We start from the raw sequence: 22,907 nt of genomic DNA, 5'->3' as shown, positions 1-22,907 counted from the left end.
ACTCCCACCAGCAGTGGAACTTCTCAGTTTGAGGAGGTCCCATTTATTAATTGTCAATCTTAGTGTCTGTGTTACTGAAGTTATGTTCAGGAAGTAATCTTCATACTGATCTCCAAAATGGCTGTATAAGTTTGCACTCCTACCAGCAGTGGAGGAGTGTGCCCTTTCTCCACATCCTCTCCAGCATAAGTTGTCACTGGTATTTCTAATTTTAGCAGGAGTAAGATGGTATCTCAGAATTGTTTTGATTTGCATTTCCCTGATAGCTAAGGATGTTGAGCACTTTCTTAAGTGTCTTTCAGCCTTTTTGATTTCCTCTATTGAGAATTCTTTCTTCAGTTCTGTACCCATTTTTTAATAGGGTTATTTGGTGTTTTGTTGACTAGTTTCTTGAGTTCTTTGTATATTTTGGAGATCAGCCCTTTGTCAGATGTAGGATTGGTGAAGATCTTTTCCCAGTCTGTGGGCTGCCATTTGGTCTTGAGGACTGTGTCCTTTGCCTTACAGAAGCTTCTCAGTTTGAGGAGGTCCCATTTATTAATTGTCAATCTTAGTGACTGTGCTACTGAAGTTATGTTCAGGAAGTGGTCTCCTGTACCAATTTATTCAAGGGTACCTCCCACTTTCTTTTCTAAGAGGTTCAGTGTGGATGGATTTATGTTGAGGTCTTTGATCCATTTGAACTTGAGTTTTGTGCATGGCAATAGACATGGGTCTATTTGCAGTCTTGTATACACCATCATTCAGTTGTGCCAGTACCATTTGTTGAAGATGCTTTCGTCCTCCTATTGTATACTTTTAGCTGTTTTGTCAAAATTCAGGTGTTCGTAGTTGTGTGGGTTAATGTCTGGATTTTCAATTCAATTCCAGTGATCTACTTGTCTATTTTTGTGCCAATAGCAGGCTGTTTTCAGGACTATAGCTCTGTAGTAGAGCTTAAAATCGGGGATGGTGATGTCTCCTGAAGTTCCTTTATTGTACAGGGTTGTTTTGGCTATCCTGGGTCTTTTGTTTTTCCATATAAAGTTGATTACTATCCTTTCAAGGTCAGTGAAGAATTGTGCTGGGATTTTAATGGGGATTGCATTGCTACACATTTTTCAGTGTGTTTGTTTTCATGCCAATACTATGCAGTTTTTGTTATTATAACTTTGTAATACAACTTGAAATTGTGAATGGCAAGACCTTCAGCATTTCTTCTACTTTTCAGGGTTTTCCCCCCTTAAGCTATCCCGAGTATTTTGTTTCTCCATGTGAAGTATTGAATTGTCCTTTCAATGTCTATTAAGAATTGTGTCTGAATTTTGATGGGGATTGCATTTAAGCTGTAGATTGCTTTTTACAGGATGCCCATTTTTACTATGTTAAACCTATTAATCCATGAGCATGGGGAATCATTACGTCTTCTGATATTCTCCTCTATTTCTTTCTTCAAATACTTGAAATTTTTAATCACACACGTTTTCCACCTGCTTGGTTACAGTTACCACAAGGTATTTTATATTATTTGAGGCTGTTGTGAAAGGTATTATTTCCATGACTACTGTCTTAGTCACTTTGTATATAGGAGGGATACTTATTTATTTTTATTTTTTGTGATGATCCTGTATATAGCTACAAGGATGAAAGTGTTTATTAGTTGATTGGAGTTTTCTGATGGGATTTTTAGGGCCAATTATATGTACTATTAAATCATCTACAAATAATAAAATTTGACTTATTTCTTTCCAATTTGTATCCCCCTTGAGCTCCATCAGATATCCTATTCTCTAGCTAGAACTTCAAGCTTTGTATTGAATAGATGTTGAGAGAATGGACGTCCTGTCTTGTCCCTGATTTTGGTAGTGTTGCTTTGTTTCTCTTCATTTAATTTGATGTTGGCTATCACTTTGATATAAGTTGCCTTTATTCTGTTGTGGTATGTCCCTTGCATCCATAAGCTTTCTAGTACTTTTGTGATGAAGGGTTGTTGAATTTTATTAAAGGCCTTTTTCTTCACCTAATAAAATGATCATGTGGTTGTTTTCTTGACGATTGTTTTTGTAAAAGATTATATTTTCTGACTTTTGTATATTAAACCATCTATGCATCTCTGGGAATAAGCCACCTTGATCTTGGTGGGTTGCCTTTTTGATGTTTAGTTTTTTTTTTCTTTATTCTTTGGCTCCTTTTGTTGGGAGACTTTTAATGACTATTATTTCATTAGGGGATATAGGTGTGTTTAAATTGTTTATCTGATCTTGATATAACTTTGGTAAGTGGTTTCTATAGAGAAAATTATTCACTTCTTTTTGATAGTACAACTTCGTGGAATACAGATTTTTAAAGGATGTCCTTAATGATTTATTGTCTGTTGTTAGGTCACCCTTTTGTTTCTGATATTATTAATTTGGATATTTTCTCTGTGTCTTTTAGTTAGTTTGGATAAGGACTTTCTTTTCTGGTTTAATCTATTTGGCATTCGATATGCTTATTGTACTGTTATAGGTATCTCTTTCTTTACATTAGGCAAACTTCTGTGATTTTGTCAAAAATATTTTCTGGGTCTTGATGGATAAATCTGTAGAGACAGTTGAATCAAGCTCATGGAAACTCATGAATTCTAGACTGATAACTGTGGTGAGTCCATGGGACTAAATTAGGCCCTCTGTATGTAGGAGACAGTTGTGAAGCTTGGACTATCTGAGCGGTCCTTGACAGTAGGACCACAATACAAAACTGGTACATGAGCTAGCTGGTTGGAGTCCATTCCCGATGGTGGGATGTCATGTTCAGTGGCAGTAGGACCATGGTATAATCCTGGTATATGAGTTAGCTTGTTGGAGTCCACTCCCTATGATGCGATGCCATGATTAGCCTTAATGCATGGTAGAGGGCTTTGGCCCTGTCCCAACCTATTATGTCAGACATTGTTGACTCCTTACGGGATCCCTCCACGAGGAGGAGTGGACTGGAAGTGGGATGGTGGGGGAAGGTATGGGGAGGCAGGACAAGGTGTGGGAAGGAGAACTGGTTGGAATGTAAAATGAAATTTAAAAGAACAGATAAATTACAAAAAAAGAACTATCAGATTGTATATTATTTTTGAATGAATGATTCAAAGGTGAATAAGCTTAGTTGCATACTGAATTAAATGCTTAATTTAATTGAAATGAATGTTAAATTTTGTCATGTATTTAGTAAAGGCAGGTAAAAGATGCATGCTATTTTAATGTGAAACAACCAGTTATCAACCATATAATTTTGTAATGCTCAACACAAAGTAAATGCCATGGTTTGCAATACAGGGCTTTAACAAAATGAAAACCAAATTTTTCTAGGTCTTTGAGCCAGAATTCTTTTCCTTCCTCTATTTCTGTTATTCTTAGGTGTCCCAGATTTCCTGGATGTTTTATGTCAGGAGTTTTTACATTTATGATTTATTTTGACTGATGTATGTATTTCTTGTATCTTATCTCACCACCTGAGATTCTTTCTTCCATCTCTTGTATTCTGTTGGTGAAGCTTTCTCTTGTGGTTCCTGTTTGAGTGTTTAAACTTTTAATTTTCAGAATTCCCTCTCATTGTGTTTTCTTTATTGATTTCCTTCAGGTGTTTGTTTAGTTTTCTTGAATTACTTTAAGGGGTTTATTAATTTCTTCCATTTTTGTTTGTGTTTTCCTGGTTTTCATAAAGAATTTATTCATTTCTTTACACTGCTGTATTTCCCTGGATTTCTTTAAGGGATTTGTTAATTTTCTCTTTAAGGATCTTTATCATCTTCATATGGTTGGTTTTAAGGTCTTTTTCTTGTGCTTCACTTATTTTGGAATAGTCAGAGCCTGCTGTGGTAGGATATCTAGGTTCTAGTGGAAATGTATTGTCCTGGCTATTATTGACTATTTTTATGCTGGTGTCTAGGTATCTGGGTTTGGGATAATTATAGGTATAGGTGCTGATTTCTGAGTTTGTCTTCTTGGGTAGGTGTTTTATTCTTTGCTTGTTTCCTCCCTGGACTTTAGGAGAGTGTTATGACTGTGTGTCTTCTGTTTTCCTTGTTTTCTCAGCTGATGTGTTAACTGGCAATGCTTCGTGGTGTTGGAAGCCGAGAATACTGGAATGAGTTGGGGAAAGGAAAGTAGGAGGAGAAAACCTTTGTGATCCATTGAGGATGGTGTCAGAGAGGAAAGGTCAGAGAGACCACAGCAAATTTTCTGCTACTAATCTGTGGATGAAACTGGGGAGGGAGTATTTGATTTTGTGAACAGTAGGAGAGGTGTTGGACCACCTTCAGCCTGCTTGTTGTACTGGGAATAGTGGTCCTTAAGTTAGCAGGGGATGCTTGCTGGAGTTGTGGTCTGGGACAGAGCAACAAGTTGTGGTAGGAAGATCAGAAGGGAGAAGGTCTGTGTGATCTACTGAAGATAGGAGTAGGGTGAGAGGCTGCTACTGGTGTTCTACTGCAGAGCTGTACATGAGACTGGGGATGGGGCCCTGGGAAACAAAAAGATAAAGAAATCTTAAGGCAACCCACCTGGTTTTCTGGCAGGTATGGCCTGTGAGTAAGAAGGGGAGACTTAGATTTGGGAGCTGAGAAAGCAAGCTGTGTGAAGAAAGAGCTAAGAATGGGAAGAACTGTGGGGTCCACAGGAGATGGGAGCAGGAGACAGGGAAGGCTGCCCAGGATGTTCTGCTGCAGAGCTGGGGATGAGACTAGGAGATTGGATATGGGGGGGGTGGGGTGGGCAGAGAGAGAAGAAGGTCTGAGGGCTACCTACCTGATTTCCTGGTAGGCATCAAAAGAAATTATTCTGACTGATAGAGTCCATCTCTTTTATGCCCTTTCCTTTCAAATTTGACCACAAGGCTTTAACATTGAATGCATACAGTTTTGCTATACAATTTCATACCACTTTCATGCTGTTTGTATCATTATTTTGAGAGACAGAAGAAAACACTTTGTCAAAGCTACATTAATAAGCTGTCATGCATGTTTGTTAACACTATGACAAGTATTGTTCGAAGCGTGGCTTCCTAGACCTAGAGCTTCCAAAGATTCAGGGTCTTAAGAGATGGCTGTTAGCCGCCTCTCAATCTTTGTTTGTACAGGATTTTGTCCTACTGATTTGTGTAAATACTGTGATAATCCTCTTGCCCCAGGGAGACTCAGGCCTGGAAGTATAAGGAGAATCTAACACAAAACATAATGAAGAATGCCAACATCAAAGAGCTTTGTAGCTCATGGAGACACTGCAAACGGGTGCATTGTTTCTTTATCATTATTTTGGTTTTTCTCAAGAATGGAATTAAAGAACTATTTTGTTCTTTTTTTTAATTTTTTTTTTTGCGGGGGGAGGGAGGATGGGTTACAAGTACCATATAAAAGTCACATGAAAATATAAGTGTAAGTTCTTAAAATATCCTACAGTTAATAAAAGAAGACCAATTTCTTTCCCATTTGAAAAGTATTACTGTATTTAATTTCTCAAATTTAAATGATGGAAATTTTTAGCAATGGGTAAGAGGAGAACTACAAAAAAATTCTGGAATGATCTGGAAGTGGTGGATCTGAGAGGAAGTATGTTTTGAGAGTCTCATATAGAGTTAATTTGGCTATTTAACAAATAAATATCAGTAGTATAAACTTTGTTACATTTTCTAGGTTTTTTTTTAAGAGGAGCTGTGGAAATTAATTGTCAAAAATAGAAGTATTATTTAAAAAAAAGTGGTTATTTTAGAACAAGCGTCATGTGATAGCTTGATGAATTGATACGAAGAAACTACAAGTAACTTCTCCATAGGAAATCTACATTTTCTATAGTTCCATTTAGCCAGGACATGGCCCCATTCATTTCCCCAGCCAACACCACTGAATCAATGACATTAAATGTAGGCATTCAGTCCTAAATAAATACACAGAAGCTTATATTAATTGTAAACTGTTTGACCCATTGCTCCGGCTTATTACTAACTAGCTTTCAAGACACAAATCTATCCATAATTCTTATCTGTTTAGTATCTTTTCTCAATAAGGCATTCTCATCTTGCTTCCTCTGCATCTGGCTAGTGACTGACCTTCTCTTTACCTTTCCCCTTCCCAGAATTCTCCTAGACTGATCGCCCAGCCTATGCTTTCTGCTGGCTACTGACCAGCAGACTTTCTGTAGTTTTATTAAACTAATGAGTGACAAATCTTTACAGTATACAAGAGCATTATCCCATAGCAATTAAATGTGTATGAATCTATGACGTGGCAAAGATATATTGAATTTTAATGTAGTATCATGAACTATTTTATCTTCCATGAGAGTTTCTGCTCTTTTCTTGACCCCAATAATATTTTTTATTGTTAAAATAATAAACCATTGCTGTTTACATCACTGGTGTCTTGTGGATCCTGGTACATTCCAACGAGTTGTATTTGTCTCTTGTTTTCTATGTAGACTTTCTGTAGCCCTCAAATAGAGGTGTTGTGTGTTAGTGTTAGCACCCATTAAAACTAGACAAACTCTAATAGTAGAAATAAATAGTAGAAAACTGGGAAATCGTTCTTAGATATGGTTTTGACATTGTGATAAGCGAGTTAGTAGTTTTATATTGCTTATGGTCAAATAAGTTTTCATTATTGATAATGCAAGAAACGATAATAAAAATGCTGTCCTGTTGTGTTCTTACATAGAAAAATAACTACGGTGAACATTGAAATACATTTTTCAAAACAGTAAAAAGGAGAGAATTTTTAGTGCTTTTGGTATAGGTGAAATGATAAATTAATAAGGTGGCAGATAATCTAATAGATCTGGTTCATTACTCTATTATGTACAAATAACTCAAAATATCACATTTTATCCCAGAAGTCAGTACAATCAGTGTGTTACAATAAAATAAATAGGTTATAAAGTTTTATTATTACTCAGGTATGGAAAAATAGTAATTATGTTATTATAGAAAAATATTATTATTCAGGTATAGAAATATATTCAGGTATAGAAAATAAAATAAAAGCTACTATATCTATTTGTACCAGCTTTTAGTTTCCCCTTGGAAACTTGTCTCTATTCTAACATTTGTGGGATATTAATCAAAGTGAATTCAACTATGTGTGTGGATTTGCAAGTTCTCCTTATTATTTAAAAGTATGTATTTATTATTTAAAAGATTTTGTATTTTATTTTCATTTTCTCTCTTACTCTATTTTTGCATGTTACACAGTAAAGATGATAAACATAGCATGTACTGTCATCCTTTCCATGTTTGTAAAAGCCTTTTGGGGATTTCTGCAAGCCAGTGCAAATCATTTTTAGTTTTTCCATTTTAATTATCACAAATAAAATATTCTTTTTCAATTCATTGTTTAAACCTCCAGACCTCTATGGTTAGCTAGGGCAAGCTCCATTCTCTGACCTTCAGACAGGCTTTATTTGTGCAAGCAAGATATCACCACAACAATAGCTTAAGACAAAGATTTTTCCCTTTAATTTTATCCTTTTGTGTTTTGTTTCATTATACTTGTGTACCTTGAAATTTTTGTATTCATTATTAGTTTTTTTAAAAATAGCAATTTAATTAAGCACAAGTGTGCATCTGTATGTGGGAATTCATAGGAGCTCAGGTGTCTATGGATGCCACAAATGTTGGATCTTCATGAAGCTGGAATTCCAGGCAGTTGAGTGCTGCTGGACATGGGTTCTGTGACCTGAACTTGGGTCCTCTGCAAAAGCACTACATTCATTTAACCATTGAGTTATCCTTCTAGCTCTTCTCATTATTAGTTTTATGGGTTAAGAATAACCATTTGTAAAAGCATGTATATTAAATTTTTTCCCAATTTATCACTTTTCAGTTCCCAGTATACTTTCTATTTTGAGCACACTCAAGGTTGAATTTACCAATTCAATTCTTTGTTTTTTATTTTATTTTATTTTATTTTATATAACAAAGTCCAATCAAATGAAAACAAACATTTATACACAATATTTGGGAATTTGGGCATCGTTCTTTCCAAACTACTTCCTGCTGGTAAGGGGCGCTGTCATGGGGGATTCGAAGAAGATTCAGATATCCTGGGTGTAGTCTATAGGGCTGTTTTGTACAGCTGTTTTGAATGTAGGATCAGCTTGTACTCTGTTTCAGGTGGTCTGGAGTGATCAAACCACATTAGTCTGGAAGGAATCCACATCTTTTCATTTTCTGTGGAAACAAAAATAGAAATCCTTTTCCCCCAGTAACTTGTCCTTGAACTTAAATTTTGGAGTCAAAGCATTTTTTTTAATTTAATTTATTATTTTACATGTTGGTCCCAGTTCCCTCTCCCTCCATCCCTCCCTTCCTCTCTCCCTCCCTCCCTCCCTTTTACCCTCTCTGCCCTTTCACATGCACTCTGAACACCCTCCCCTCCCATCCCTCCACCCCAATTCCATATGTAGGGGAATGCCATCCAGTTGGGGTCATGTAGATCTGACAGGTCCTGTGAAGTAGGGACTAGGGCTTCTCTCCTGTCTCTAGATTAAGGCAGTTATCCCTCCATGGGGGATATGTTTGCAAAGTCCTTTTGTGCACCAGGGATACATCCTGGCTCTACTGTCTGAGGTCTCTTAGACTGCTCAGTCCTTCTGGCTGAGACCCATATTCAGGGGAGCCTGAGTCAGTCCCATGCTGGCGTCCCAGCTATCAGTCTAGTGGCTGTTAGCTCCTCCTTGTTCAGGTAAGCTGTCTCTATGTGTTTCTGCCGCATGGTCTTGTCCTCTCCATCTGCTTCTGGGTTCTAGTTTGACTCAGTGTTTATGTATGGGTGTTTGCTCCTATTTTCAACAGGCATTAGTTGAGGGCTCCATGGAGAAGTTAGTTGTTGATCTCAGTCTCCGGGAAGGGCATTTATGATAGCCTTTCCATGGAAGCTCAGATTGTTAGTTGGGAGCAGTCTTGTAGTTCTCTCGACCTTTCTTTGTGTTCAATTTCATCTTCAAACCAATATTGGCTCCCTCTTTTATGTTCTCTCTGTCTCTGTCTCTGTCTCTGTCTCTCTCTCTCTTTCTCTTTCCTGTCTTCTATTCCTAACCAGGCTCAATCTTCCTGGTCGCACATGTTTTCCTTTTCTCACCCTCATTTTCTCCTACTTCTCTCTCCATTCGCTGTCTCCCCCCCCCCCCGACTTCACCTGAGCTCTGGGGGACTTGTCCCTTCCCAGTTCTGTGAGGAACTTTATATGAATCTCTTAGAATACACCTTGCATCCTAGTTCGTCGGGTGATGTGAATTATAGGCTGGTGATCATTTGATCTAGGTCTAAAATCTATATATGAGTGAGTACATACTGTGTTCCTCTTTTTGTGACTGGGTTACCTCATTCAGGATGGTTTCTTCAAGTGCCATCCACTTGCCTGCGAATTTCAAGATACCATTTTTTTTTTTTTTTTTCTGCAGAGTAGTGTTCCATTGTGTAGATGTCCCACATCTTCATTAACCATTCTTCAATTGAGGGGCATCTAGGTTGCTTCCAGGTTCTTGCTATTACAAATAGTGCTGCTATGAACATAGTTGAACAGATGTCTTTGTTTCATGGATGTGATTCCTTTGGATATATGCCTAAGAGGGGGATTGCCGGGTCCTGTGGTAAACTAATTCCCATTTTCCTGAGGAACGGCCATACTGATCTCCAAAATGGCTGTATGAGTTTGCACTCCCACCAGCAGTGGAGGAGTGTTCCACTTTCTCCACATCCTCTCCAACATAAGTCATCACTGGTGTTTCTAATTTTAGCCATTCTTGCAGGGGTAAGATGGTATCTCAAAGTTGTTTTGATTTGCAATTCAATTCTTTGTTACTCCTGGATTTTGTTTTTTGTTTACATGTTTACTGTACTGCAAGATTAAAACTTTTTTTATTTTCATTTTTTTGTTTATTTTATGTAACCAAGTCCATTTAAATGAAAACAAACATTTATAGACAATATTTGGGAATTTGGGTGTTGTTCTTTCCAAACTACTTCCTGCTGGTAAGGGGCCCTGTCATGGGGGATTCGAAGAAGATTCAGAAATCCTGGCTGTAGACTGTAAGGCTGCTTTGTCCAGCTGTTTTGAATGTAGGATCACCTGGTACTCTGTTTCAGGTGGTCTGGCTTGATCAGGAAAAATAACTTTGCTACAGATCATCATGTTAATTAAGCCAACCAAGACTCAGAAATGGATAACTACCACATTTTCTCTTCTTTGTGGGTTCCAGTCTCCATATACCCACAAAATCACATATATACACATTAAATAATAGCAGAAGTGACACTACCTAGGGAAACACGAGGGAGACATGCGTAAAGGAAGAACTTGGGGAACAAGAATCACAGCAAGTGAGGTCTATGCTTCTAGTACATTATATAACTGCATGAAATAGCCTTTTGCAACCCTGAACAGAAAAATAAAAAATGATTTTTTACAATTTACTTTTGTAAAATCTTTTTGTACAAACTTACTTAATACAGGAATTTAGCTTTACTTTTTCTAAATTCAAGCCAATTATAGAAATATCATTAAATAAATGTTTTTCTGCTACCAATTGAAAGCCATAGTTATTGAGAATTATAGTTTCACAATATTTCAAATACACATTATTTCTTTTTTATTTGCCTATCACATATCTCCCCAGGAAAGACAAGTTAATTCTCATTACTGGATAGGATGCAATTAATTTTATTTAATCCTTTTCTGGTTATGCTCACATTAATTTTTTAAAAGAAAATTTAGTACTTTTTTAAAAAGTTTAAAAATAATTATATCACTATCTATTAAAATTTTGAGTTTATTATGAAAATCAAATTATTTCAAATTATGGTTTTAAAGAGTTTTACATAATTTTTCACGCTTAAAAGTTTATTTTAGATATTATGCCTTTTTATATTTTTCTAATTTTCTAGCAGATAATTTATTAAGTTTTAATTCTGTAATCAGAGCTATTAAAGAGTTTTCTAAGGATTTATTATATATAGTCTTGTATTCATTTGTAGGACTACAGAGTCACAACTGAAAGTCATGGACTTTTGCTATTTCAATTTCAGCATATATGTACCATTTCTTTCACTATTGATATTTTCAGAGAAAATGTCAATAATTTGGGCATTATTTTTTGTGAAGAATGGAATTTACTTACTGTTTTTATTTGATGTCTATTGAGACAGACATCTGATTTTCTCTTAGCTTACTGTGTGGTATAGCATGTGGATGGATTTTCTGATACAGAATTAACTTTAAAGCAAGTGGACTTTAATGAAGCCCACTTGAAGTGCATGTAACTGGTATCACATTTCAGCAAACAAGAAGGAACCGTTTCATTTAAAAACAGCATTCAAGGAGAAACAGTAATGGTATTCTGGCAGTTTAAAATTTACACATTCCCCAGAGCCCTCTCTGGGGGTCATTATCTGTTCTTTGTTGTTTTAAGAGTCCTTATTGCTCAATCCCTGGCAATTAGCTATCGTTCTACTATTCTTCAAAGGATTGTATAGTTAACTAAGGAATAATATTACATATTTGCTTGCATAGTCAGTTTGCAAACTGAATAGTTATTTTAATGTCTGTCATAGATTTTGGATCTTGTAATTTATTAAAATAGTACGTCATCAAGTCATCAAGATTTGCACATCATAAAGCATTATCAGAAGTTGCTAGTTTCTGGGTTATTTACAGTGGAATAAAGATCCTACTTTACTTTGCCATTATCTTTTTTCTTTCAAGTGAGATATCAAAAGAATTTTATACAAATAAGACAGCAAATTTGGGTCAAATTTCACATAAAAGAATGAAAATAATGCCAAATAGTGTGTCATTTAGGGGAAAAAATCCTTTCAAATGTCTGAATATCGTGTAGGAGTAACCTACTTTCCACATTTGGCTTTCAGAGCTGTAAATCCTGTTATAGTTTTGTTCTGGAGTAGAGATTGATTAGGATTAAAATACTCAGGACTTTTAAATAGGAGAATTTTAAAATCAATTATTAATTTTAATATCATAATAAATAAAATAATTAATATAATAAATGACATGATATTTTAGGCATTATTTCACCATACAATAAAATGTTATCTATTTTCTCAAATCTAAGGAAAAATAACACACTCTTTCATTTAATTTTTGATTGTTATATTAACTTTTCAGGTTTTTTCATTTGTCCTGTCAAAAAAATGTCAGGCTTACAAGGAAGAATTTGGATTCATAGGTGATAATTATAGACCCAAAATATGTTCAATTCCAATCTGAGATTCAGTTTTGAATTCAAATTTGTAACTTCTCTGGAAGATTATCAGGAGGTGTTCAGTGATTTTCCCTCCAATGTTCTGAATTAGGGATTGGCCCTCTGGAAACTTAGCTCAGTCCTCCATACTGTTCTGGGAAATGTGCATTTTATAGATGCCTGGGTCTCCCATAATGTGGCTCCGAATGTGAGTCATTTTAAGTGATCAGAGTAGTTACATGCTCATGATTTGAGTCCTAGAAATCCCGTTTCCCCCCTGGGAGTAATAGTTGAGGTCTTACTGAGAGCAAAAACCCTTTTCCCAAGTAAAGTAAACAAAAATTCATAAAAATTAGTGACTAGATCATTGGCTTCTCTTCTTTGAGTATCTAAACTTTATAAGTATGCTATTTCCTCTTGCTGAAGCACTAATTTCAGGATCCTTTGGGGCCTTAATATTTCACTTGAGAGAAAAAAAGATAATGACGGATTGATGTAGAAACTTCCATTGCAAGGAAGTTTTCTGGAAACTGCCATCTGTAGATTTAGATAGCGTGCTAGCCCCTTTCTGGTTTATGCTTATTTGGTTTTGATGACCAGAGATAGTGATCAAAATTTGAGGTAAGAAAGCATACATATCTACAATAGGTGTAAAACATAAAATCATGAAATTTGTATGTAATGGGTGGACCCAGGCAAGATTGCATTGACTGAAGTAAGCAAGACCCAGGAAAATAAATGCCACATATTCCCTCTCAACTCCTCACATGTTAATGTACAACATCAAGTAACCACAGGAACCATGGGCATATATTAAACAAAACAAAACAAAACACGTGACAGGACTTGGGCTTCTCGGAAGATGAATAGCAAGATATAGGTTAGAAACCCCCCAAAATAGAATAAAATAACAGGGAGGAAGTTTCAACTGGGAAGGAGGAAAGGAGGCTAGGAAGAAGGAGAAGGACAGAATAGAGTCAAATGGTCAAGCTAGTTCGATAAAACTTCAAGGAACCATATTGCTTTATAATTACCTAAAATTATACACAATACACACAAGTGTGGGCATACAAGCCATCTGACATATGAAGGCACAGACATAGAAACACACACACACACACACATACACACACACACACACACACACATTCTTAAAGGAAGTTAAATTACTTGAATAACTTGGGTTGACACTGCACCTATAAGAACGAAAGACTAACAAAACCCCAGGTACCAGGCATGAGAAACCTCTATTCAAATGGTTAGCCATTTGTGGTAGCCCAAGTGATGCTCAAAAATATAGGTTATTGGTGTTGCTGTATATTATAAATAATAATAAATAATGCTCAGTACACAAAAGAAAAAGTGTTTCTGATACTCATCAGGCCTGGGAATGTTTTCTGATTTTTCTTTTCAGTACAAACTATATTTATGGAAGTTCTTGTAACATATCCTCTCAACATGTTTTCTTTGACATATTAATGTTTTATAACATCTCCATTTATGATTCTATGTAGCTTAGCTTTGTTACTACTGTTATTAACTTTTATTTGGTTTGTGTTGTGTGTGCAGTTGGATCATTAAGGACAGTTTGCGGTTGAGCTAATATTTTAAATGGCAGTACTGGTTACAACTTACTAAGTCCTCTTGGGAAGAATATTTCATTGTGACTTCTGTGACTTAGAGCTTTCTGAAATGCTAGTTTTGTGTGCACTGAAGCTTTCGATTCATTTATTGTATTGAAAGTGGTCAGTAACTGCTAATATGAATAATAGTTTCCCACTAAAATGAAGTCGAATAAAATAGTTTCAGTGATTATTAATGCCTATATATATCACAATCATATCATACATACATACAAATCAGTTTATATTACTAAGTATTTTCCATATAAAAATGGAAGAAGAAAAAGTTTGACTAGATATATTTTACACATTTACTGAGAAAGTTCTAAATAAGCTAAAATCTTGTCTTTATCTAAAAGAGATGAAAATCTGTTGGAGTGACAGGAATTGTTGAAGACATTCAATAACACTGTGAACCATGAGTTTGCATTTGCATTGATTAAATAAAAGTAACCTTGGGTCCAGAGGTTGAGTTAGCAATTAGTTGACAGAAAGTTACTATAGAGCATGAGAAGGTATCTGGAAGAGATAGAGAAACACATGAAGTTGTTAAGCAGGACTGGGAATGGTGCAAGTTTTTCTGGTTTGGTGGAGCAGAAGCATCAGTCTTTCTAAGAGGCCACTAAGACATAGAGGGAGTCAGGCATGCAAACGGAAAGAAAGGTAAAAAGCCACTCAATAAAACAGATTAATAAAAGAGGGTTCATTTAAATTATAAATAAGAACTAGTGGGACAAACCTAAGCTAAAACCTAGCTTTCATAATTAATAATAAGTCTCTCTGTCATTATTTGTGAGCTGGCAGACCAAAGGGAAGTCTGGCTACAAATGGTTAAGCTTCATTGTCAACTTGGCTAGGTTTAAAATTACCTGATGGCACACCTCTCTCTAGGTATGCCTGTGAGGGTATTTCCAGAGAGGCTTAATTGAGAAAGGTCCCCCTGAAAGTGGGAGGCACCATCCATAGATTGGAGTCTAAAATGGAAAAGGAAAGAGGAAGGCAGAAGAAGACTAGGGTGTTTTGCAGTTTCTTGACCACAGAAACAATATGACCACACATTTCATGTTCCTCTGTCAGGAAGGAGTTTATTATCTTCTCAGGCTGTGAGCCCAAACAAGACATCTCTTCCTAAAATTGTTTTTGTCAGATATATTGTCACAGAAATAAGAATAGTGACTGATACAAGGTATAGGAATTGTCTATTAGACTCCACAGCTTGGGGGACTTCAATAAGTAATCTAATGTATGAAGGAAAACAACGGCTGAACAAAACCAGCATAAATATTGAATGTAAGGACAATTAATATGATTGGAGTAAAATGTGAATTAATATTTCAATATCACTGACTTCATAGTTCTCAGAAATCTTGGTTGCTTGCACAATATTATGGTGTTCTGAGAAAGTAAGGATATAAACACAATACAAAAGAACTTCTGAAACAATAGAAATATGATCCTGTATAGGCTTGTTTTTAATGTTTTCAGTGAGTATTAGGATACAAGAAAACCATTCAACTCCCTGAATTATCAATACATATTTTGCTATATTTTCATGTGCTTCTGTCTATGAAGCTTAAAGAAAAACAATGTAATGTTTATAAATCCAGATATAAAGTTAGGACTCAGAATGCAAAGAATATAATGCTAAAAGGTTTCCAGATGCTGAATTAAGTCTTCTGTCTTGAGTTAAAAATTATGGATTGGCAGAATTTGGAACTTATTTGGTGAAGACTTTTGGGTTTGAGTTGATCAATAGGACAATGTTCTCGTGTGTGTGTGTGTGTGTGTGTGTGTGTGTGTGTGTGTGTGTGTGTGTGTTTGGAGGCCAGAAGTTGACATTGGGTGTCTTCCTCCATCACCATCCATCTAATTTTTCATATAAACTCTCTTACTAAACCTGGGGTCACTGATTTATCAGACTGATTGGCAAGCAAGCCATCAGGAACTTCCTGTCTTCCCATCTCTGTGCTTTAATTACAAGTGCTAGCTTGTATTCTTAGATTCATATAAGTTATATATGGAAATAATTCTTAACTCCTTGTGCTTATCAAGCATCACTTTCTAATATACACATCTCCATTTCAACCACATATAGGCAATTAATTCCAACATTTGACTATTTTGATGTTTTCTATCACATTGCTAAGTAATAATAACTTTGGATGATGAAGATTCATCTTTCCTTCAGAGCAAAACACTGATCTCAGCACACACATGCTTTTCTAGTGTAGTAGTATGCTGATTTTGTTCTGGTCAATTATTGGGGTTTACAAGAAGTGACCAAGTCTTCCTGTGTCAATGAAATGGTGGGACAGACTTAGAATATTTCCTAGGGGAGGCATTACCCTCTCTGTTGAGCAGATGGGGGAGATAGATGGGGGAAAGGAGGAGAAGGAACTGGGATTGGAATGCAAAAAATAATAAAAAAAGAAGTGATCAAGTCTTCCCTATATATGACTGATGCAAGTCATATACCCTTTCTCTTTTTATACTCTTTAATTTTTATGTAGTTAATATTTATTTTAATCTTCTACTTTTTTTTACATTTGTCACTAATCTTTTAAGTTCTTGAGTGGATGTGTGAATATTCCCTCAATATGTTGAAACATGAAAGATTTTGTTGAGTGCATGTTTCTAGAGATTTGTCATGCAGAACTTTGTGAGATGCTTAAATCAGTGTTCATTCTTGAATATCCTTTTATGAATAAGTATATCATTGCCTTTGTTGGGCAGGATGCTCTACTATTTGGACATTTATTCATCATCTGTCAGTACATGATTTAGAAGGCTGTAGGGTAGGAACCACATATATTCTGTAGAAACTTTTTTTGTGAAATGGAAAATACTTTATTTTTTCCCAACACCTAACTATACTTTGATACAATTTATAATTCTGATCTGGAATAGTTTTTACCAGATTTTGAAACCATTTCTCCTTTAGTCTTTTTGTTTTCAGTTTTTCTCCTGAGAGGTCTTCTCCAGTCTCTGTGTTTTTAATATTGAGAAGTGCCTAGACACTACAGCTTGAACAGATCATCTGAATTTAGACACCCATGTCTCTCATTGTGGGAGGTTTTCTTTTCTTCATTCTTTACCATCTTTTGTTTCTTTTCTTTTAAGGAAAACTCTCATGCATGTCTCATATAGCTCTGGCTGCCTTAACTCGCCCTGCAGTCAAAAATGATCTTGAACTAACCCTCAATCCATCCTCCTTCACCAGTGAGTGCTGAGATTATGGGCATGTTTCACTGTATTCAAGGTTATGTGTGCTGAGAATCAAATCCAGGGTCCTGTGCATATATCCAAGTAGTCTGAAAGCTGAGATATACTATAAAAACTCCCACAGGAAGAAGTTTTAAAACATCATTATCTTCATAATTTTTTTGTAGCTTTGGTTATACCTTGAAACTTCTATTGTCTAAAAAATAAATTTTCTTTTAAATTTTATTTACCATGTCTATGTCTTTTATTTCCTTTGAAGATATTCCATCTCTAGAATTTTGTGTGTCTTTTACTATTTAAAAAAATCTTCACAGCTATTATTTTTTGTTCTTTGAATGTTCTTTTCTTATAATATGATGCTTTTGCAGATGCAGAACAAATTCAGTGTTATTGATAACATGAAGTTTATTTGTATCTTTAGTTTAAACAGACACAGAATTCCATTATGTGGACTTTGGGGCATCATTGTCTAAGGTAGTCAGAGCACTTAATCTAACTCCTAAAATACTTGTAATATCTGAACTTGAATTATAGGATACATTTCCCAAATGCTAGATGTGAGTATGAACATTTAGTGTTGTAAAATTTACTGCTGGAAAGTTAGACTAGTTCATTTACTGAACAGAAGGGAATATCTGATATGCTCATAGTTCTATAAGAGTGACATATTACACACAGATGACCTATAGACAGAAAACACACAGAAGCCAATTGTCCTACCCAGTAGCTTTCATAGACATGTCCACCATTTTATTCTAGCCTTGAACAAGTTTGTGGTATCACAGACCTCTACTAAATGCCTTCATGTTGGCCTCCTTTAGGAGGTACTCTTTTCCTGATAGACCAAACCAATCTCTTAAGTATCAACTCATTTCAGGTTTTACATTGAAAAAGATCATTTATTTTGATACATGTAGCATTTTCTTTATTGAGTACAACCAATTAATTATAGGGACTTTATGAGTCCCAGTTCTTCAATAACTCTCTCCTTTATTGCATCTGATTTTTGTTCTCTTGCTTTAGACAATTAGATCAGCCTATATTAACTACTATGTTTTGTGGTATAATATTCATACTCTAAATTTTGGACAAATTATGTGAATGTTGCAAATAGACATGAAGAAATTGTCTCACTGCTATGCCATAAATCCAAATACACACATCTCATGTTTTACAACTTTTGTTTTATAGTCATCACTTGGGAAAATACTAGGTAGCTAACTAGCCATTACCAATATTGCTTGAGAATGATAAATACTTGTTGGAAATCCACATGTTTTGACAATATTACTATATACAGCTTGTATTGGTGGGAAAAGTATGGTTTTGTGAGATGGGAGAAGAACATCTGCCTTTTGCAGGGAGATTGCTACATGGGACCCTCTTATAGAAAAGGAGGATTCTAAGAAGATGCAGAAATCCTAGCTGTAGTCTGTAAGGCTGCTTTGTCCAGCTGTTTGAATGTAGGATCACCTGTTTCAGGTGGTCTGGCTTGATCAAACCACATTAGTCTGGAAGGAATCCACATCTTTTCATTTTCTGTGGAAACAAAAATAGAAATCTTTTTCCCCAGTAACTTGTCCTTGAACTTAAATTTTGGAGTCAAAACAATTTTTTATTTATTTAATTATTAAATAAATTGTCGATCCCAGTTCCCTCTCCCTCTCTTCCTTTCTCCCTCCAGCCCTCCCTCCCTCATTCCCTCCCTTTTACCCTCTCTGCCCTCTCACATGCACCCTAACCACCCTCCCCTCCCCCACCCCAATTCCATATGTAGGGGAATGCCATCCAGTTGGGGTCATGTAGATCTGACAGGTCATGTGAAGTAGGGACTAGGGCTTCTCTCCTGTCTCTAGGTTAAGGCAGTTATCCCTCCTCCTTGTTCAGGTAAGCTGTCTCTATGTGTTTCTGCTGCCTGGTCTTGTCCTCTCCATCTGCATCTGGGTTCTACTTCGACTCAGTTATCAGCAGGAAGTAGTTTGGAAAGAACGACGCCCAAATTCCCAAATATTGTCTATAAATGTTTGTTTTCATTTAAATGGACTTGGTTACATAAAATAAATAAATAAAATTAAAAAAGAACAAAAAGAAAAAGAACTGTATAAAAATATAACTTGCAGATATGAAATAATTATCTGTGTTTGAATATCATTGTACTTAAAGCATTGTGCCTATGCATATTACTTTTTAACTTAATGATCACTATGTATTCCTTAAATTGCGATTTATTTCTTAAAGTCAAAAAGGCTTGTGTTTTGACTCTTGTCCTACTTCTGGCTTATGGTCCTCTGTTTTACACTCAGTCCCTCCTCTTTTTACTCTCTATTGTGCTTTCTTTTGTGTGCCATTCCTCCATGTCCCCATTTCCAAAAGTATTATAAGTCCAAGACATTCTATTCACATTTGTTCTTATCTTCAAAATTAATTAATCGAAATTCATTATTAACCTAACACTGAAGTAGGCACTTTGCAATGCTAATATAATTTAATACTCACAATAACCATGCAAGATAAATTTTTTTCTCATACTGTATTCAGGCAGTTTTGAATGAATGAATGAATGAATGAATGTGTGTGTGTGTGTGTGTGTGTGTGTGTGTATGTGTGTGCATGCGCGCGCACCGGCAAGAGAGTGATTGCCACAAACTAGCTTTCAATTTAAAGTATTGCTTTTTAATTGGATTGATAATGTACAACATTTATTAGAATGCCTTAGTCTAGAATCACTTAGATCTTATTTTAATCTTGTGTTTTCAGAGTAATTGTAATTTCATCCACATAAAAATATAAATGAGGTGCCCCAGAATGAGGTAAAATCACAAACATGACAGCATGCAGTAATTCATAGTTTAGACCGAACATCATTATGGATTCCACTTCCTGATTTTTGTGGATACTTTAATAAAAAAATAGAGTATTGCATCTGAGGATGTTTTTAGCTATCACTGCCTATACTGTTTTAATAAAGAATCATCGCCACGAAAATCAAAAGCAGACACATCATTTTACATTCCGCAATTAAGTGTATGCTTGTTAGAAGCAAGTCATGGCATCTTTGATAGTGTGGGTAATGTATGTTTTCTTCTCAGATTACTGAGGCTGTGGTAAATGGAAGCCAGCCTGAAACATCAAAGAAGAAAGGTTTTCCTTTGTAGGAAAGCATCATTATGTTTTCACACCATTAGGGTGATAGATGTACCCCATCTCCTCTGCATGAAGAAGATGCTTTTGATTATGTTTTTTTTGAAACTAAAAACACACCAAGAAGGACATAATGTTGATCATTACCCATGGATATATTAATAGCACAGTGCCCCACACATAGTTTATTGGTTATCTTATGAACAGTTTTAGGCAAAGGTGGAATGTTAAAGAACTCACTAATTGAAACTCATTTTAATTAATTATTAATAGTTACTTAGACATATCAACACCTAATTTTCTGTCTTTTAAATGATATTACCCTGAAAGCTTGCACAGTTCTTCACGATGGCTTCATAAAAGACAGCCTCAGCAATTTCTGTAAAGAACACACCAGGCAATTCCGTCCCCAACAAAAGTCAGGTGTAGATGCTGAGGGATGATGAGGATGCTTGCTATCTTATATCTCTGCATACCATTAAATGATTTTCATGAATAAATAAACACAATTCACTTTTTAGACCTAGAGTTTATTAAAGAGAAAGTATGAGTTGAATAAAGTAGATATTGTCAAGATGGTGAGCACACATAAATTAAATATACTTGAACTGTGTACCTATTATTTTCATTGTGTTTTCCATAACTTCACTTTTAAAAATGTGCTGTACTCAAGATAGCACTGTTAAAACACAGTGATTATGATGATATTAAGAGTATCCAAAATCCACAAGGGGGGAAATATTCATTTACCACAGTAAATGAATCCCGATAGATTGGTAGATGTAGAGTGTAAGCAATCCAGTAGGGATTAAAACCCAGCAAGGTTGAGTATAGGTTAAGCCTTTCTTAGCTTGATTAGAAGTTACCTATATCTCTGTTACAGCTGCTATGAAGTTCAAATGGTAACCTGAGTGTTTGCCATTTATTTTATTTCAACCTACTTTATTTCTTTATGCTGCCACAGTCTCTGTGTGCTTTGGCCCTGTGTTTAGAAGGTCTTGTTTCCTTAGTGTCCTCCATTTCCTTTGGCTCTTACACTCTTATCTCAATGTTACTAGGCCCCTATCTAGTGTCAGGCCTATCTGGTCTCAGGTACCTGGTCTATCTAGTCTCAAGCTCTTGACCACTTGAGCAGTGTTGGGTGTTGGTTCCATTTCCTGGAGTGGGTTTTAAAGCTGGTTAGATATATGTTGGTTACTCCTACAGGTTTTGGGCTAAAACATATTGCAGGCAGGTTTTCCTTGTAGATGGAAGAGTTAGCTCTGGAAGTGTGTAGCTAGCTGGGTTGGTGCTCACCTTTCTCCTTTGGTAGTTTCAGAGTATGCTTTGTTTGTTTGCCTTTTTCTTTTAAGAGAAAGAAAGGGTATGGGGTTGGATGTGTCAGGACCCAAGAGGAGTGGGGATCAGGAAAAGCATGAATATGTGGTATAGAAAAAAACTCAATAAAGAAAATAAAGTTTATGTGGCTTAAATGAAAATTTAAAAATTAAAAATACATCATGTGTGCCATTCGTCTCATATAGTGAACTCTGAAAACGGAGTCATCTGGCAAAAGATGTCACGTTGCCAGCTGTGTTCAACACCAGATATTGTGAACTTTGTTTACATCAACTTGTACCAATACAGCAGGCAGCCTTATGTCATCAGGAAATTAGTGCTCTCAAAGCTGTGCCTCCAATTTCAAGAGTTCCAGGTGATGGGGCTCACTGTTCTGGTCAGGGTGCCTTTGGAAGGAAGTGTGTGTCATGGAGTTCTCATGTATCCACCGACTAAAACCTGCCATTTTTGACACTACAGAGTGGTTGCAACCCAAAAGCAATATGTCCTTTGCTCTGCCCTGGCTGCCTCAGCATCCCCAGCTTTGGTGATGTCTAAAGATCATCATATTGAAGAAGTCCCTAAACTTGTTGATTATATGGTTGAAGGTTACAAGAAGACTAAGCGTGCTATTCTGCTGCATAAGAAATGTAAGACCTAGGAATGACTTCAAAAAAGTCTGTTATCTCTGTGAATGAGAGCTGGCTTGGGCAAAATGAGAAACAGAGGACATTACCAGCACCAGGGACCCTGAATCATATACAATGAAGACAATTTCATTACGAAGGCCTTCAAAAATATCCCTGGTTCTTAGCCAATGCTCTATTGCTGTGAGGAGCATATTGTGGAAACTCGAATAAAAGAAAACATTGAATAGCTTTCTTTCATGATGTCCTTGTGCATATGTGTTTCTCTTATTGGTTGATGAATAATACTGATTGGCTAGTAGCCAAGTATGAGGAATAAGTGGGGCTACTGGATGAGGAGGATTTTGGGGAGAGGAAGGCAGAGAGAAACCTCCAGAGAGATGCCATGTAGCCACTGAAAAAGCAATATGCTGGAGCATTCTCTGGTAAGATAAGAACATGACGAGAAATGCTTAGACTAATAGAAGTGAGTTAATGATTAAGAGAGAGCTAGCCAGTAAGAAGCCCGAGCCACTGGCCAAACAGTTTATAATTATTATAAGTCTCTGTGTGTTTATTTGGGGCTAAACAGCTGTGGGACCAGGCAGGAAAGAAACTCTGTCTATGGAATGGCTCCCTCAACATGGGGCAAGAATTTCTACATAAAACTTGACAGAAATTTAAAAAGGGATTTTCAAAACAAGAGAACAAGATCAAGCATGGCTTCTTGGTAGCAGCATTTTTTTTTTTTTCTGATGGACTCTGTTTGCTAGAGGCAACCA

At 36.0% G+C, this 22,907-nt stretch overlaps 1 pseudogene; it reads left to right on the top strand.

Annotated features, from left to right (window-relative positions):
- The window catches only part of LOC127215437 (60S ribosomal protein L4-like), a 37,186-nt pseudogene extending 14,873 nt beyond the window's left edge, over positions 1-22,313 (top strand).
- The last annotated feature ends 594 nt before the right edge of the window (positions 22,314-22,907 follow it).

The sequence above is a fragment of the Phodopus roborovskii genome, unplaced genomic scaffold, assembly GCF_943737965.1.
Source record: "Phodopus roborovskii unplaced genomic scaffold, PHOROB, whole genome shotgun sequence".
Lineage (NCBI taxonomy): Eukaryota > Metazoa > Chordata > Mammalia > Rodentia > Cricetidae > Phodopus > Phodopus roborovskii.
The sequence above is the reverse complement of the archived record's forward strand: the minus strand, read 5'-3'. Positions and strand labels throughout refer to the sequence as shown.